General features: G+C 43.9%; 1 long non-coding RNA gene across 1 annotated transcript in view; it reads left to right on the plus strand.

The window, feature by feature from the left end:
• Positions 1–18,937, plus strand: part of LOC144690135 (uncharacterized) — a 99,720-nt gene extending 80,783 nt beyond the window's left edge. The window contains exons 2-5 of the long non-coding RNA XR_013578763.1: positions 2,560–2,802; positions 8,614–8,726; positions 14,556–14,646; positions 16,924–18,937. This is a non-coding gene — a long non-coding RNA (uncharacterized LOC144690135). The remainder of the gene's footprint in view (positions 1–2,559; positions 2,803–8,613; positions 8,727–14,555; positions 14,647–16,923) is intronic.
• The last annotated feature ends 949 nt before the right edge of the window (positions 18,938–19,886 follow it).

Below are 19,886 nucleotides of genomic sequence, written 5' to 3' on the forward strand. Positions count from 1 at the left end.
ATTGACTCCACTTTTGCTAGGACTCCTTGATGCCACACTCGGTTAAATGCAGCCTTGATGTCAAGGGCAGTCACTCTCACCTCATCTCAGGAGTTCAGCTCTTTTGTCCATGTTTGAGCCAAGGCTGTAATGAGGTCAGGAGCTGAGTGGTCCTGGCGGAACCCAAACTGGGAGTCAGTGAACAGGTTATTGCTAAGCAACTGCCAATTGATAGCATTGTTGATGACCCCTTTCATTGCTTTACTGATGATCGAGAGTAGACTGATGGGACAGTGATTGGCCAGGTTGGATTTGTCCTGCACTTTGTGTACAGGACATACCTGGGCAATTTTCCACATAGCCATGTAGATGCCAGTGTTGTAGCTGTATTGGAATACCTTGGCTATGGGTGCAGCAAGTTCTGGAGCTCAAGTCTTCAGTATTATTGCCGGAATATTGTCAGGGCCCATAGCCTTTGTGCTATCCAGTGCCTTCATGTTTCTTGATATCACGTGGAGTGAATTGAATTGGCTGAAGACTGGCATCTGTAATGCTGGGGACCTCCGGAGGAGGCCAAGATGGATCATCCACTCGGCACTTCTGGCTGAAGATTGTAGCAAATGCTTCAGCCTTATCTTTTGCACTGATGTGCTGGGCTCCTCCATCATTTGTGGAGACTCCTCCAGTGAGTTGCTTAATTGTCCACTGCCATTCACGACTGGATGTGACAGGACTGCAAAGCTTAGATCTGACCTGTTGGTAGTGGGATTGCTTAGCTCTGTCTATCACTTGCTGCTTATGCTGTTTTGCACATAAGTAGTCCTGTGTTATAGCTTCACCAGGTTAACACCTCATTTTTAAGTATGCCTGGTGCTGCTCGTGGCATGCCCTCCTGCACTCTTCATTGAACCAGGGTTGATCCCCTGGCTTGATGGTAATGGTAGAGTGGGGGATATGCCAGGCCATGAGGCTACAGATTGTGCTTGAGTACAATTCTGCTGCTCCGATGGCCTACAGCGCCTCACGGATGCCCAATCTTGAGTTGCTAGATCTGTTCGAAATCTATCCCATTTAGCACAGTGATAGTGCCAAACGGTGGGGGGTATCCTTGATATGAAGGCAGGATTTCGTCTCCACAACAACTGTATGGTTGTCACTCCTACTGATACTGTCATAGACAGATGCATCTGCGGCAGGCAGGTTGGTGAGGATGAGGTCAAGTACTATTTTCCCTCTTGTGGTGAGGGAACCATCCTGCCGCAGACCCACTCTAGCAGCTATGTCCTTTAGGACTCAACCAGCTCAGTCAGTGATGGTGCTACCGGGTCACTCTTGGTAATGGATATTGAAGTCTCCCACCCAGAGTACATTCTGCGCCATTGCCACCCTCTTAGTCCCTGCATTCCAGGAGGATGATGACGACATGCAGTGGGGACAATCCATCGATCCGCACATAGCTTATGTGAATGTCTGACTCCTGTCTGGCTGATGGCACCTCACTTGCGCTCTGTGAACATCATGGAGATGCAGCTGGGTAACTTCAATTCTCCTGATCCTATGACATCCTTCCATGAGCTGAACCCTTCAAAACCACACTGTCACTGGACACAGATGCTGATGAGATGGGGGGTCAGCCATATTTCAAAGGTGTTGGGAGCATACAGAGAGAATGACGGAACTCTGTGCTGTCAGCCCAGGACATTCTGGCAGCAATAATAAGCCCCATCGAGGTGCAGGCATGACTGGCCAGTGACAGTTAATGCGCACCATCAATGTGCTGGGAAGGTTACACAAAGCATAGGGATGAGGCCAGGGACTGAAAAACCTGCCTTTATCTTGAGCAGGGACCAATGTTTCACATCTGAGTGACATGAACTCTGCTCATCAGAACAAGGAGCCATAGGCAAGGAGATATTCTTGGGAGTTTATTAACAAAGTAAACATTATGTACAAATGATTAATACCCTCACTGAGGCTGTGCAACTACATCTTCTTAACCTTCCTAACCCTGCTGTTACATCTTGGTGCTCTCCCTGGCGGAATGACGGAGATCATTCATCCTCTTTGGGCACTGCTTGGCTGTCCTCTTTTGCAGGACATTGGCGCTGACCGCCGCTGCCGCTACCTCCCATGCTGGATTTGTCACCTTGATGCTAGCCTTCACCCAGAGTGGGGGTAGAGGACATCACAGCAGGCCACCACTGCATCCAGTAGGTACTCGAGGGAGGCATCAGTAGATTTGGGGGCAGCATCTTTCCTCCCTTTGGCAGCCATGACTTTGCAGCAGCTTCCTATCCAGTGAAGGGTGTTAGCTCTTTGCAGGGACGGCCTTTAAATATGGCACCCGGTTTAGTGAAGTCCTGATGTGATGACAGGGCAGGTGAATGAGAGGCCGTCTGGCCAATGACCCGACATGTTTCCTGGGAATGCATGATTAACGAGGCGGGATTGGGATGATACAGCGTGAAAGTCTGCCATTGCAACCTGCAGGTAAAATATCCTTTTTCCTGCCTGTTACCGCACATACTGCAAAATTGATTCCGCCCAATAAGTCCACTGATTTTAATCTGTTTGAATTAGTTTACAGGCACCAAGTGTGAGGGCCTCTGAAACGAATCAAGGAGAGGTTTTTAGAACAGAAGGAGGAAGTCTCCATGTTAGACTATGTAACGGTGTTCCGGGAGCGACTCATGGGAGCCTGTGATGCAGCCCAAGGATGCTTAAAAATCTCCCAGACAGCTATGAAGAAACAGGCAGACAAATATGTCAGGACCCAAATCTTTCAGCCAGGAGACGACGTGTTAGTGCTCCTACCAATACCAGGTGAATCCATAAAAGCCTGGTTCAGTGGCCCGTACAGAGTAGCAAAGAATCTTGGGGAATTAAACTATCTAAGTGAGGCTCCAGGTTTGGGGGAAATAGCAAAGGCTGTGTCACGTCAACATGATAAAGCAATATCACAGCTGAGAGGTGGACAAGCAGGTAACAGTCTGTCCCATTGCCACCAACCTAGAGCATAAGGGTAGCAGTGGGGATGAATTGGAGGGAGACGTTGGTGAGACCCACATTGAACACCCTAATGCCAGCTAACTAACACAGAGATACTAGTGAACTTAGACTCCTTATTCACCCACCTAAGTGCAGAACAGTGAGCAGGCTTGATGAGACTCCTCACTGCATTTAAAGGCTAATGGAGAGACAAGCCAGGCTGCACCACACTAGCTCTACATGATGTGGATGTGAGAGAGGCCCTCCTATAAAGCAACATCCATTGCGTCTGGCCCAGAGAAGCTGGCCCAGGTTCGGGAGGAGATTAACCACACACTGGAGCATCAACTAATAGAGCCTAGCAGCAGTAGCTGGATCTCCCCAGCTGTGCTCGTGCCCAAGCCGGACGGCTCCAGAAGGTTCTGCTTTGACTACCAAAAAGTTAATGCAGTGGCCAGAGCTGACTCCTACCCGATGCCCCTCCTTGAAGACTGCATAGATAGGGTAGGTAAAGTAGCCTACATTTCAAAGACAGATTTACCCAAGGGATACTGGCAGGTCCCCTTGACTGCCCGCATGAAGGAAATCTCTGCCATTGTAAGTCCAGTTGGGTTATACCAGTGTCAATTCATGCCACTTGGACTCCGAAATGCCCCAGCCGCCTTGCAAAGGCTGATGAAGCAGGTAATGGCCGGCTTATCCAATTGTATAGTGTACCTAGATGACTTCCCAGTGTACCTAAACAACTTCCCAGTGTACAGCGACACCTGGGAAACTCACTTAGAGCAACTGGAAGCCCTCTTCCAGAAAGTAGTCAGCTGACCTAGTGGTCAGTCTCGCAAAGAGCAAGTTCGCTAAGGCTTACGTGACCTATCTAGGACACATAGTGGGTCAAGGACAAGCACTGCACAGGGCTGCAAAGGTACAAGCAGTAGCACAGTTCCCCATTCCCACAACAAATTGGGAAATCATGAGGTTCTTGGGGATGTGTGGGTTTTACCACAAGTTCATCCCAAACTTCAGCACAGTAGCCACCCCAGTGACAGGCTTATTACAGTAAAAAGCAAGGGTAGCATGGACTGAGAAATACCAGACTGCTTTTAAAAAACTGAAAGACATTTTAATAGGTGAGCCTGTGCTTGCAGCTCCAAACTTTAACCAAACATTGAAAGTAGTCATTGATGCGAGTGACATCGGGGTAGGGACTGTCCTCCTCCAGAAAGAGGAATTTTTCCTCTTTTTAGGCAGTCCCTCGGGGTCGAGGGTGACCTTCTAACACACTAAAAATGAGTCTTCAGGTAACTGAAGGGTCCAATGCATGACCAACAGTCTCTGTCACAGATGGGGCAAACTGTGGTAGGGGGAATGGGTGGGTGGAGTGCCTGGGGTGCCCAGGTTGCCGTGCGCTCCTTTTGCTGTTGACACTTGGCTTCAGTGAGCCTTTGGCAATTAGACTCAAAGTATTCAGCTCCTTCCTGGATGCTTTCCCTCCACTTCGGGCAGTCTTGGGCCAGGGATTCCCAGTTGTCAGTGGGGATGTTGCACTTTCTCAAAGAGGATTTGAGGGTGTCCTTGAAGCAGTTCCTCTGCCCTCCTGGGGCTCACTTGCAATATCAAAGCTCCGGTAGGGCACTTGTTTAGGGATTCTCGTGTCAGGCATGCCGACGATGTGGCCCGCCCAGCAGTGCTGATTGAGCGTGGTCAATGCTTTGATGCTGGGAATATTGGCCTGAGCAAGGAAAGTGATGTTGGTGTGCCTATCCTACCAATGGAATTGCAGGATCTTATGGATGCAGCGCTGGTGGTACTTCTCCAGAGTTTTGAGATGCCTGCTGTACATTGTCCTTACCTCTGAGCCATATAGGAGGGCAGTTATCACTACTGCTCTGTAGGCCATGAGCTTGGTGTCGGGTTTGAGGCCCTGGTCTTCAAACACTCTCTTCCTCAGGTGGCCAAAGGCACTGGCACACTGGAGGTAGTGCTGAACCTCGTCGTCGATGTCCACCCTTGTTGACAGTAGGCCCCAAGGTATGGAAAGTGGTCCACGTTGTCCAAGGCCTCGTCGTGGATTTCGATAATCGGGGGCAGTGCGGTGTGGAGGGGGCAGGTTGATAAAGGACCTTTGTCTTACAGATGTTTAGTCTAAGGCCCATGCTCTCGTACGCCTTGGTGTTGACGATGGTTTGGAGCTTAGCCTCTGAGTGTGCGCAGACGCAAGCATCGTCTGCATACTGCAGTTCAATGACAGAGAATGGGACGACCTTGGATCTGGCCTGCAGGCAGCGGAGGTTGAACAGGTTCCCGCTTGTTCTGTAATTTAGCTCCACTCCATCGGGGAGCTTGCTGAGGGTGAGATGGAGCATTGCGGTAAGGAAGATCGAGAAGAGCGTCGGTGCGATGACACAGCCTTGCTTGACCCTGTTCCAGACGTGGATTAGGTCTGTGGTGGATCCGTTGGTCAGGTTCACGGCTTGCATGTCATTGTGGAGCAGGCGTAGGATTGTGGGGGCAGCTGAAACAGAGGAGGATGCTCCATAATCCTTTCGGTTGACAGTGTCGAAGGCTTTCATGAGGTCAAAGAAGGCCATATACAAGGGTTGGTGCTGTTCCCTGCATTTCTTTTGCAGTTGCCGTGCGGTGAAGATCATGTCCGTTGTGCCCCTTAGTGGGCGAAATCTGTATTGCGACTCTGGGAGGAGCTTTTCAGCCACAGGGAGAAGGTGATTGAGGAGGATTCTTGCGATGACCTTCCCTGTGGCTGACAGCAGGAAGATTCCTCTATAGTTACCGCAGTCGGACTTGTCACATTTCTTTAAGATGGTCATGATTACGGCATCTCTGAGATCTCCTAGCCTGCTCTCCACCTTCCAGATAAGGGAGGTGAGGCCATGTTTTTATACCAATAGTGCTTCTCACCATGCTTTAGTGCTGCGGTGGGGATTCCATCTACTCCTGATGCCTTGTTGCTCTTTAGCTGTTGAATGGCCTTTTCTACCTCGTGCTGGGTTGGAGTGCTGTGATGGTAGCGGGTAGAATGCTGCGGAATAGAGTCGACGGCACTCGCATTGAAGACAGAGTCTCTGTTAAGATGATCTTCAAAGTGCTCCTTCCAGCGGGCGCTGACTGCCTCTCTGTTCTTGATGAGCACCTCTCCATTCTTGGCCGGCAGTGGAGTGGGGCCTTGGGTGCTTGGGCAATAGGTGGTCTTGACTGAGCTAAAGAAGCCCCACACATCATGCTTGTCAGCTAACTGTTGGATCTCCTGAACTTTCTCCACCCACCATCTGTTCTTTAGGTCGCAGGTTTTTTGCTGGAACTCAACCTTCAGCCATCTGTAGAGCTGCTTACTTGCTCTCAAGTTGGGTTGCTGTTTCAGGTTCAGAAATGCCTTGCACTTGCAACTTATCAGCTCCTGGATCTCCTGGTCATTCTCATCGAACCAGTCTTGATGTTTCCTAGTCGAGTGACCAAACGTCTCTTCGCAGGTGCTGATTATGGAGGCCTTGAGGGCAGACCAGTTGCTGTGGACACTCTGCATCACTGGGTCACCAGGAGTCGCCAGGTTGGCAGTGAGGTGCTGGTTGAATAGGGCTCTCTCTCAGGGTCCTTGAGTGCCTCAGTGTTGATTTTCCTGTGGCATTGTTTCTGTTGCCATCGTTGCTTTGGGGCTACATTGAAGTTGATGACAGAGCGAATTAGGCGGTGGTCTGTCCAGCAGTCGCAGAGCCCTGTCATGGCATGGGTGAAACGCACATCCTTGAGGTCCCTCGCTCGGCCAATGACGTAGTTGAGCAGGTGCCAGTGCTTGGAGCAAGAGTGTTGCCATGAGGCCTTGTACTTGTCTCCCTGACGGAACAAGGTGTTGGTTATGACAAAGCTGTGTTCCAGGCATTTTGTCAGGAGCAGGAGACCATTGGTGTTGGATTTCCCTACCCCCTCTCTGCCGACTACATCTCCCCAGAGGCCTGTGTCTTTTCCAACTCTGGCGTTGAAGTCACCAAGGAGGATCAGCTTATCACCCGCAGGGATTCGGGCCAGGGATTGTTTGAGGCTGGAGCAAAATTCCTCTTTGGAGCCGTCTGTAGCATCAAGTGTTGGGGCGTACGCACTGAGGACTGTAGCCCATTGATTTTGGGCTACGGTGAGCCAAAGGGTCATGAGGCGCTCGTTTATCCCACAAGGGGTGTCTTTGAGATGGCCAACTAGTTCTTTTTTAATGGCGAAGACAGCCCTGTGGAGGCGGCGATCTTTACTGGTTTACCTTTCCAGAAGAAGGTGTAACCGCCACCTTGTTCCTTGAGCTGGCCTTCCCCTGCCCGTCGGGTCTCACTTAGGGCGCCGATATCAATGTCAAAATGTCTGAGCTCCCAGGCAACGAAAGCAGTACGTCATTCCAGTCTGTCGCTGTTGGGGTTGTCTATGCGGATCCTTACGTTCCAGGCCCCAAACTTCACTTTAAGGGGAAGGAAGATGCCTGTGCATGAGTCCTTTTAATGTGGGGTAGCTGTTGCACATCAACTACCACACGTGCTTCACGGAGCAAGGCCTTGGTCCAGTGGCAATAGATCCAAGACGACTGGAGGCCAGGTTCCACTGTATGGGCCTAGGATATACAGACACACATACTCCTACTGTTTTCTTTTCTCCTTCCCACAGTACCTCTCTCCCTGGGATTCTTAAAGAGTAGTGGCAGCCTCACGATCTCGCTGATGGCCCGTGCTGCGCCACTCCAAACAATAACAACCAGGTGGTGATTCCTGCCTCTGGGTCCTCACCCACTCTATGAATTAGGGATAGGGAGACCAATCAGGCACTTCTCCCAAAAACTAAACATGCATCAGAAATGGTACTCCACAGTGGAAAAGGAAACCCTTGGTTTATTACTGGCTCTCAAATACTTTGAGATGTATGTCTGAAATGGATATAGAGAGACCAAGGTCTATACTGACTACAACCCTTTAACCTTTCTGGAAAAGTTTACGACAAGAATGCCAGGTCATTCCATTGGAGTTTGTTCCTCCAATGATAGCACCTAAAATCACTCACATTGCCAGGAAATCAAATGTGAGTGCAGGCCACCTGTCCAGAACTTAAAGAGACCCAGTTAGAATTGAAGAGATAATATTGACCAAGGCTCAGAGAAAGAATGTGTGTGTGTGCGTGTGTTTGTTGTTTTATATATTTTTTTCTTCATTTGTAATGAAATGAGAATGAATCTCATTTCATTTGTGGTGTGGGGGAAGTGTTATGAAAAGCCGATTACAGCCACAAATTGAACTTTTTAAGGAAAATGTGTGTGTTTTTAAAGAAATACAAGCAAGGGCACTTAGTAAAAGAGGGCTGATAATGTAAAGTGATCGCTTTCTGGAAAAATCCTTTTGTGGGTTATACTGACAGACCTGTCCTGAGGGTTGCACCTGAAAAGGTGTCATGGCTTTCTTCAAGTAGAGGCACTTAAAAGGGAGATAGGAAAGATGCAAAAGACTGAACTTTAATCTCCTGTGGTTGTAGAGACAAAAGACTTGCCACGTCTCAGCAGTTATCTAAAATCTATCTCCTGTTGATTCATGTCTCAGAATATGTAAAATGGTTGGAGATCAAAGAAAACAGACTCTGGAAACAAGACATGGTTTTTTTCCCTTACAGGAATACAAAGGGAAAAATGAGCTTAAAAGCTATCTGCAGAGCAGTGCAAGTGTGCAGATGTGCTGTGAGAGTGACAGCACAAGAAGACTAACTAGTCATCCCTGCAGTTGCAGGTAAAGTCTCTCTCCGTCTCTCTCTCTTTCTCTTTCTCTCTGTTGCTGGAGGCAAGGCAGCAGAAGTCACAATCAAAAAGGAAGTAGGACAGCTACTTCAGCTATCCTACAGAACCAAGTGTCTCCAAATCAACTGTGAAACTACCAAAGGCAACTCTACCAGAATCACTCAACTTAATGGCCAGAACATTTCATCATCTATGCCTCACAGACAAGCCAAAGACTGATTCATGTATCTTTTTAAACTTTTATTTGGACTCTTAACTTCCCATTTCCGATCTGCATATATATGTGTGGCATTCTTATTATTTTTCTTGGGTTTTAGTAACGAATAAACTTTCTCTTTCTTTGACTCAAGAAAGCCTGATTAAATTGGCTCCTTCTAAAACATAAATACATTTGGACTGGAAAAGGTATCCACGGGCGAAGGGATCCCTTTCAAATTAATCTTGTTGCAACCAACCGAGCGGGTTGAAGAAAGAAGGGGAGCCAGCTCATTCCTCCTCACCTGGGAGCTTAACAAAATTGGAGTCCTATTTGGGAAGTTAACAAATTAGGAGACCTCACCTGGGAACCGGTCATAATAAGTAATCCCTGACACAAAACTGGTGTGAAACTGACTAGTTATTCCAATAACAATATTCCAGTGTTAGGTGAAGTTAGTGTTAAGGTGGGATATGATGATGCATTCTGTAGGGATTTGGACTCTGTAATAAACCCCAGAGTAAGAAAATTCTTGCCGAGGAATAATCATATTGGCAAAAAAAACCATCACTAATTTTGAAAGCAAACTAACAAGGTTTATTGGACAATAAAGATTGATACATAACATTTCACCAGTCGAGGCAGGGCATGATACACAAGTTCAACGCGTGTCGGTCTGCCTTTACACTAGATCCCAGGACTGGGGTCTTCCCTTCTTGTTTCATTGAACCTGATCTCTTGACTCAAGATTTTAGCTTAGCCAACTTAACTCAAATCATACATACAAGTCTCTTTACAGCTTTAAGACTTCAACTCTAGTGGATCCTTCTCCAACCCACAGCTTCCAGTCCACCTTAACTGCTGAAGCTACACAATTAGCGGCCTGCTGAGTATTCTCTCTCTCTCTCTCTGGTGGAAACAGCTTTCCAACAAAGACTGTGGCTTTCTCAAAATGACTGAGACTGTACTTTGCTATTGATTCTCCAAGCTAGACTTTAATTGATTGAATGATTCCTCAGCAGCTAAGTGGTTATATGCTTTCTGTTCACACTCTCTTAAAGCAATTACATTGGCCCTGGCAATCTTGTCTATACTGAATCCACTGATCTCTAATATTGGATTCTATGGCATTCCTCAACCCTGTGACAGTTGCTTTAGTCAAGGGGTATGGGGACAGTGCAGGAGGACAGCGTTGAGATAGAGGATCAGCCATGATCATATTGAATGGCGGAGCAGACTCAAAGGGCCGAATGACACACTCCTGCTCCTATTTTCTACGTTTCTATGCTTAGTCACTAACTAAGCCTAATACTGGGTTCTTACAGCAACCCTTCAGCCCATGGCAAATACCCATTGACCTGCAATGTCCTATGCAAATGCTAACTTCCTAGCAAGTGCCCTACTCCTAACTCTCTTTTCCGACAAATGGTCCCCCCAGCAAGTGTCCTGTGACAAATGCTAACCCTTGCCAAGTGCAAAGACTTCAGTGATGCACCGCTCTTATTATGCCCTTTTTTTCAGATAGCTTTGTAACACTTAGCCCAAGTACATGCGCCTGGGTCAACAAAACTAATGACTGCTAACCCAATATTTGCAACTCTTGACCAATGGAAATAGTGCTCTTAGTGTTTCCACAACAATCTAACCTTAATTTGTATCTCTAACCGGAAGTCCTCAGAACATTCTAGGCCCAAGAACATTATTGTAACCAATTAGCTTTATGGCCTTGGTGTCCCTTCTAACTGCTAAACTATAACTTGTATCTTTGCCTGGAAGTCCTGGAATATCTAGCCCTAAGGCCACATTCCTGGTCATTCAACATTGTAGCTTTGACTTCTCTTTACTGCTAAGCTAGGCTCACTGGAGATCAAATGTGCAAACGTGTCCTAGTTATAACTTCTGTTCACTCCCAAAGGACCCATGTGTTCTTTCTTAAAGCTACATCACACTATTTGGCATTTATAGAGATGCCAAATCTAAGACTTCCTTAACAACATACCCCAAAATTTACAAATCATCCCAATGATGCATACAAATTAAGACTCTTAACATATTATATTCTGGATATTATGTACATGTACCATTTTACATTTTAATGTATAAGTTGTTTTTTAAGTGGGGAGGGAGTGTAGTATATTGCAAGACCTGAACATTTTGTCATATTGCCCTCTCTGCTGCCCTCTCTGGGAGGTGTAAATAAAGTTGTTCAATAATGCCTGCCTGCTGTGAGTCCACAAGTTATTCTTTTCTCTGAGCACTGCACAACACTCATGAAGATTTTGAAGATGGAAAGTATGTGTGTGCTTAATAGATCTCTCTTGGTAGGTTTTCAAAATGGTGGCTGATCATATCAGGAGAAGGAGATAACAGGTGATTCATACAACAGAATGGCAGTAATGAACGAACTGACACTTGTGATAAACCTCACTGAAACAAAAGAAAGAATTAATCTGCACTCATTATTTTGGAAGCCAAATTATTCCTACATCTATTGTATAAACAGAAGAAGCACTAAATAGCAACAAATGTCATTGAAAAAGTGCATTGAATGTATGAAACACATCCCAAGGTGCTGAAAGTAACAATGGAATAATCAGTTCATTCCACTTGTTAGGAAGGCCATTCATAAGTCCCTCATGAATTTATTTTTGATGAGTTAATGATCGACAGAGCTAAGCAATCCCACAACCAATGGATCAGATCTAAGCTCTGCAGTCCTGTCACATCCAGTCGTGAATGGTGGTGGAAAATTAAACAACTCACTGGAGGAGGAGGCTCCACAAATATCCCCATACTCAATGATGGGGGAGCCCAGTACATCAGTGCAAAAGATAAGGCTGAAGTATTTGCCACAAATCTGGGCCTCCTCCAGAGGTCCCCAGTATCACAGATGCCAGTCTTCAGCCAATTCGATTCCCTCCACCTGATTTCAAGAAGGCACTGGATACTGTTGGATACTGCAAAGGCTATGGGTCCTGTTAATATTCTGGCAATAGCACTGAACACTTGTGCTCCAGAACTTGCCGCGCCCTTAACCACGCTGTTCCAGTACAGTTACAACACTGGCATCTACCCGGCTATGTGGGAAATTGCCCAGGTATGTCCTGTGCACAAAAAGCAGGACAAATCCAACCCGACCAATTACCACCCCATCAGACTACTCCCCATCATCAGTAAAGTAATGGAAGGGGTCATCAACAGCAATAACCTGCTCACTGACGCCCAGTTTGGGTTCTGCCAGGGCAACTCAGCTCCTGACCTCATTACAGCCTTGGTTCAAACATGGACAAAAAAGCTGAACTCCCGAAGTGAGGTGAGAGTGACAGCCCTTGACATCAAGGACGCATTTGACCAAGCATGGCATCAAGGAGCCTTGGCGAAATTAGAGTCAATTGGAATCAGGGGGACAACTCTCCGCTGGTTGGAGTCATACCTAGCACAAAGTAAGATGGTTGTGGTTGTTGGAGGTCAGTCATCTCAGCTCCAGGACATCACTGCAGGAGTTCCTCAGGATAGTGTCCTCAGCCCAACCATCTTCAGCTGCTTCAATGACCTTCCTTCCATCATAAGGTCAGAAGTGGGGATGTTCACTGATGATTGCGCAATGTTCAGCACTATTCGCGACTCTTTAGATACTGAAATAGTCCATGTCCAAAAGAAGCAAGATTTGGACGATATCCAGGCTTGGGCTGACAAGTGGCAAGTAATATTCATGCCACACAAGTGTCAGGCAATGACCATCTCCAACAATAGAGAATCTAACCATCATCCCTTGATGTCCAATGGCTTTACCATCGCTGAATCCCCCCACCATCAACATCCTGGGGGTTACCATTGACCAGAAACTGAACTGGACTGGCCATATCAGAGGTCAGAGGTTGTGCCGAATAACTCACCTCTTGACTCCCCAGAGCCTGTCCACCATCTACAAGGCACAAGTCAGGAGTGTGATGGAATACTCCCCACTTGTCTGGATGAGTTCTGCTCCAACAACACCCAAGAAGCTTGATGCCATCCAGGACAAAGCAGCCTCCTTGATTGGCACTCCATTCACTCCCTCCACCACTGATGCACAGTAGCAGCAGTGTGTACCGTATACAAGATGCACTGCAGACATTCACCAAGGCTCCTTCGAAAACACATTCCAAATCCATGACCACTACCATCTAGAAGAACAAGGGCAGCAGATAGATGGGAACACCACCACCTGGAAGTTTCCCTCCAAGTCACTCACCATCCTGACTTGGAAATATACCGCCACTTCTTCACTGTCGCTGGGTCAAAATCCTGGAGCTCCCTTCCTAACAGCGCTGTGGGTGTACCTACACCACATGGACTGCAGCGGTTCAAGCAGGCAGCTCACCACAACCATCTCAAGGACAACTAGGGATTGGCAATAAATGCTGGCCCAGCCAACGAAGCCTGCATCCCGTGAATGAATAAAAAAATCTATTGCCACATTGGTAAAATTAAATGTAAATTTCACTATTCCCAGTCATATCGTAATTTGTTCACTCAATGTTTAAATTTGACTTTGTCACATTTGGAACATTTTTGGATTTAATCAAAATCAGATATTAATATCTATTTGATTGATTAAAATATAAATTGACCAGCCATAGTAAATGATATATTATTCTAATTTTCTGATAACTGCATTAGTAGTTTAGTTTAAAAGAAAATAAAAACACAATTAAAACTCTTACATAATATTTGAGTCCTTATTAACTGTAAGTTGAAACATTTATTTTGGTTATCCTATTTATAGGTGGTGTTCAGTTTTGTAATATGAAAGCACAAATGTTTTCAACTAATTCTACAACTAACGTTCATGTCAGATGTAAAACTCTGGTTGAACCTGCATTGTACCATATCAAGTCAGTTAAGGAGTTTGCTCTGCTTGTTCAGAAGAGAACCAGGATGCATTTTGCTGGATCTTTTCAACTCAGTTTGCAACTAAGAATGATAGTACAGCCAAATTCCAGACTTGACCGTTGTGTGATTTGCAAGTAGATCAGTCTACAAGAAGTTAGAATCAGCAGCAGAATGTGACTGTGAACACAGTTATTGTCCCCAACCTAAGGTTAAAGACCAACTTTAATGAGATGCTTACTTAATATAATTCTAATTTTGCCACCTGAATCCACAAGAGAAAACACATGTTGTATTTTCTGAGGGCACAGTGGCCTACATTCTCCCTCTATTATGTAATGATTAGTTATTGCTTCTTTCCGCACAGTGAAGTACATCTACGTATGGTTTGACTTCAGCGTGCATGAAAAATATCTATTTGAACTGGCAAATGTCCAATACCAAAACTTGTGCCCAGGTCACTTGGAAATAGTCCAGTATTTATAGGAAGCAGTCAATCTGCAAAAGGAAATGCCTTTTGTCAGAAGCAGTGATTAAGGTCAATGTTAGTAAGAAGTGGTTTCTATCAAGAGAGTACAGCACAAATTTAGCCTGAGATCATTTAAAAATGAGAAATGAGGTGGAGCTCATTTGACCAATCCTTGGGCAAAGGAAGAGTTAATTTTAGTTTACCTTTATATCTATAGAAAAATATATTTATTTTTATGGAGCTATTGATTCTAAGTTGAATAACAATTTCAATTTCACACTAAGGTTAGGACACTTGCAACTGCATTCATAACAGGGAAAGGAAACTTCCTAACTAAGGTCTCAATATAAAACTTCAGAAGAATTAATATGTAGAGTAAGTCTGTTTTTTTATTGGACAGAGGATGATTTTTAGTTAAGGATCCACACATATTTAGTTTTGGCTATACTGAATAGAAATACCTGTCAACTGTTTCACTGAAATCTAAAGGATAGGGTATCATTTTCCAATGACAGGAATGTAGTGCTACTGTTGCAGACACAAGAATTATGAATATCTGAGGGAAATTGTTGTTATGGTTGTAATTGTTAGTGACAATATAAATATGCTTATTTTATAATGTTGATATACAGCAAACAAACCAACTCATCCTCTGGTTTATTAATTTTTACTCCTAGTATTATACATATTTAAGATTCACATGACTGTGAGTTAAATTTCATGCTACTATAAAGAGACTTGCAAAGACTTGTGGTAATTCTGTCCTTACAGGGATACTGTTTGCATTGTTTTACCTTCAAATATCAAAAGCTTTCTATTAGCATGTACATGTATAATAATTGCCCCATTATTGCTCACGACATTCTTGATGTACCAACACTGCAACACTTTCTCTAGCCGCGTCCCCCTCTCCTATCAATGCTCATGGGCACTCTCTGCATGCAGTTTAAAGTGTTAAGCCATGTAAAATAGAGAGGGGAATGCCAGAAGGTTGAGGTCCTGAACTCATGGTTTATCTCTATGAGGAGCCAGCCAAGAGAAATCAGGCATGTCACTGCACAGAAGGAAAATCAGAGACTGAGTAACCACAGGCAACTTTTTCATGCTTCATATTGGTTGAGTCAGGGGCAATGTTGGCAAAGGCCTGAGAGTTGTCTTCCTACCCGCTCAGGCCTTTGACATAGATCAACTTGACGTGTTCTTATAATGATATAGTCCTTGAGCTTATTTGTTGTATAAGACACAAGGCACCAATCCCGCATAAGGGATTGGATAAGCACATTGTGGGTTCATTCATTAAGATTTGGCACATGAGAATAGCATTACATTGTTGTAAATCTTGGAGCACCAGGATCTGTGTTGTCTGCTCTGCTGCTTAAAGCAAAAGTAAAACCAAAACTGGAACACACATTACATACATCATTTCCCTCTAGCGATGTATACAGACACATGTTCATCCTCTTAAGGGCATACTGCAACATTCGCCTTTATTTTTAAAAATGCTCCTCCCCACCCCTCACTTCCAGTGAAATATAACTATTTTCAATACATGTTCATGTTTAGTTACCATTACATAATTGCATAGAACTGATGTATATATAATCTCTAATGTGTAAAGGTAATCTGCTTGTACACCCAGATCTTGTGATGGGAAACTTGTCTGGAGGTTTCTTTAATTGCTCACAGTGATCTGTGGGTCTGTCATTCTTGGATGTTGTTCCTGGTTGCATTTGCGATCTTGTCCTGGATGCAGTAGGACTGCACAGTGGTTGAGAAGATGGAACGGATTTGATTTGTCTTTGGTCACGCCTCACTGTGTGCCTTTGTATGTAATGACTTCATAGGATCTTGGTTCTGAACAAATCCTTGTCACCTCGGCTGGTTGCCATGTACCTTCTGTGGGATCTTGGATGCAAACTTATTCCAACTGTAAACTTGGCAATTCTGGACCTGCATTTTTATTGTGCTGTTGATCATCTTCCCTTGTAGTTTTAAAAGTTGCTCTCTAGTTTCTATGAGAGTATAATGGGTAGCTAAACTGGTAAACACCGGTCTGCCAAACATCAGCTCTACCAATGATGAAATAGTTGCACTTAAAGGTGTCAACCTTAGGCGTAACAGTGCAATGTGTAGACCTTGCTTTATCTGTCTATATTTGAGAATTAAGGATTCTATTGTGCAAATCATTTGTTCAGTTAGGCTATTAAATCTAGGGTAAGAAGGAGAATAAGTAGTATGATCAATATTCCACTTCTCACACAAACCCTAAAATGGTTTCCCAACAAATTGCAGACCATTATCCAAAATTATCTCTCTAGGCACACCAAATGAAGTGAAAATAGCACTTAGAGTGTGTGCAACAGTCATGTTTGATGTATTGTGCAATTGTCATATGATGGGGTTCTTAGAAAAGTAATCGACGATGATGATGAAGTCAGTGCCATGAGCATAAAAAAGGTCTTAAGCAATTTTGGACCAAGGATGGGTAGGAACTTCATGTGGAATCGTTGGTTCTTTGTGCTAACTTGGCATATTCTCTTGACATGCCTCGCAGTTCTTAACAACCACCTCAAAGTAATTGTTCATGCCTGGCCAATAGAATGTCTCTCTTGCAAGTCTTCTCATCTGATCTATTACTCCATTACTCCATAGTGCATTCCCACCATAAGTCGTCATCATGGATGGAGATTCAGAAAAGCACACAAAAGCAGTTACAGCAACATTCATGATGGAGTTGCATTCTAATGCAAGAGTAGTGTTGCAGCTCCCTGGAAACTGCCAATCCTGTCGAAAAATTCTAGATATTTTGATGTTAGACCATGACTGAAGTGATAGGAGTAACTTCTGAGGTTGATCTGCCTTGTGGTATTAGACTGATTCCATGGATTGTTACCAATGTGAAATCTCAACATGCCAGTAGATCTGCAATTGCTGGGCCTTTAGTTTCCACGATGTAGAATATTTGTGACACACAGAAGAAAAATATTGTTTTTTGTGTTAGCCAGCAAGCAGAATGCTTGAAGAGATGGGACTTGTGGAGATTTAATGGACAAGGAATCGCTGGAGTGGGCCTTGCTGCTGGAAGTTGGCTCAGGATATCAAAAGACTGAGTGGAATGGCTTTCAAAAGGCTCACCTTGGCTTGGCAGGGAGAAGGGAGCCTGCTGAAAAGTTGGGACATAATGTTCCAGGATACATATCAGCTGGGAGCATGGTATAAAACAAAAATGTGTAGTAAAGTATTTTGGTTATGTTAGTTAGCTAATGGGGGAATACCTTTACATTAGTTTGGTTTATTAATTGCTCATTAAGTAATGTTTAATCTATGTTGTCTTTAGTCTGTTTGTTATAGTAAAAGTCTTAAAATGTGAAATCCTGTCCTTCAAATCTTTCTGTTGATATCTGGGAAATTCATCCCTTTTTTAAAAAGTTATTGGTCTCAACGGGAATTGTAACAACTATAAGAAAAAAAAGTCTAGCTACAATTATATAGGACCTTGGTAGGACCACACCTGAGGTATTGTGGATAGGTTTGGTCTCCTTTCCAATAGGAATATATATTTGCTCTAGAGGGAATGCAACAAAGGTTCACTTCACTGATTCCTGGAATTAGAGGATTGGCCTATTAAAATAGGTTAAGTAGATTAGGACTTCTTTCCTACCATTTAGAAGAATGAGAGGGATCTCATTGGAACATATAAAATTCTTAAAGGGCTAGGAATCTAGAACTATTGGGCACAGTCTCAGAATAAGGGTTGGCCATTTAGGAATGAGATAAGAAGATGTTTATTCATTCAGAGTGTTGTGAATCTTTGGAATTCCCAGAGTTGTGGATGCTCAGTCATTGAATAGATACAACACAGAGATCAACATGTTTGGGTACTAAGGAAGTTAAGGGATATGGGGATAATGCCAGAAGATGGAGTTGAGATAGAAGATCAATTATGATCTTCCTGAATGGCAAGGTAGGCTTGAATTGTTGAATGGCCTATTCCTGCTCTTATTTCTATGTTCTTATGTTATTATGTCTACATATGCATTCAATCATGTAAAAGCTTACCGTCTTTTGGAAAACAAAAGTATACATTGACTTTCTGTTCAGGAAGAAATGGTTCTAACACTTGACAACTGTACTTACTTGTAATGATGTGAAGAGGCCTATCAGGATGTATCATGGGATTACTAAGTCTTGACCAAGTTGTGGATATGAGTTTTAAAAATGTTTGCAGTAAAAAAAACACAAGAATGAATATGATCTTCTGCCCAGGCCAGGAAGTTGATGAATAGTCTATGAGTTACGCTGTAATAAATAGATAGCTTGATTTCAGGGTTACGATAGGCATTGCAATGACTCGTCAGGAGAGATAAGCAAAAGTACATTTTTTGGAACATCGTTTGTGTTAATGATTGCTTTACAACTTCCACCAGGACTGCGGAGGTGCTTAACAGGTCATTCTGTGTTTATGTTTTAAACTCATTTGTAATTAATGATGTAATAATTAGACATATAAGGTAAGAACATTGTGAGTTAATGAGTTATCCCAAAAATGGTATATATAGCCAACAGAAACTATGTAACTTTGAATTGCCTTTTAGAGCATTCTGAAAAAGCATTTCCCATATGTGGACACTTGTACTAAATAAAGAACTACTGCTGAATCTACCTACAGTTGACTCCTTATCGAGTGTCTTTTAGATATTCCACAACAGAAGCTTTGCCAAGAGTCTGTGTGTTATGAACTTAACTCAAATCTATTTATTCTATGTGTCACCTGCTTTGACAAAGATGGATAAAAAGTGCTGCTGGAGATCCACAGATTACAAAATCCTGCTCATTTCACCATTTGTTCATGTGGAACAACATATGTTCAGGGTTCAAATACCTCATAGACTCTTGTTTCAAATTGGTTTGGGGCCAGAATACATGTAAATAGCAAAACCCCAAATTCCGAATAAGGAATTCATTCCCCAACCATTTGTTATTTATTTTATTTAGTACAATATACAATCTATTCCTCTCAAGTTTTTTTAACTCCTTCATGAAGTTGCTGACTCCGCTGATATATATTGTCACAGACACTGGACACATTTGAATTCTTTGTTCAAGGGCCTAATCTTTATGTGTGAGCCTAGAAAGAAATAGTCAGTGGGTTATTTGACTATGTGAGCCACAAAAAGAGACATGCCTTCTGTCCACAACTGATTTGATTCAAAGTTAGAAAGCCTTGCTGATTTTTCACCACACGAGCACAGATGTGCTGAGCTCAATTGTAAGAGCCTTCCTGACATCCTTTATGAAATTAGCTATGTGTAGGACTAGGATTCCTGATCTATAAAGCTTAGTTCTGTACTCCACATTCTCCGTGACATAGGGATAGAAGAAACAAAGCACACACAGTTGCTTTGCAAGCGAACAATGACATAACTGATTGAGTTCTAACACTGTATGTAATTGCAACTTTAAAGAGGAACACAGGTATTACTATTATGTCTTTTGACATCTCAGGGCCTCAAATGACAGAGAGGGACATCATGATGCACAGCCTGTTTGTGTTTGTGCACTTCTTAGGCCTAGTTTTTCTGCTAAGCTGCAGAATTGTCAACCTTGATCAGCTC

Source organism: Cetorhinus maximus, chromosome 14 (assembly GCF_964194155.1).
Source record: "Cetorhinus maximus chromosome 14, sCetMax3.hap1.1, whole genome shotgun sequence".
Lineage (NCBI taxonomy): Eukaryota > Metazoa > Chordata > Chondrichthyes > Lamniformes > Cetorhinidae > Cetorhinus > Cetorhinus maximus.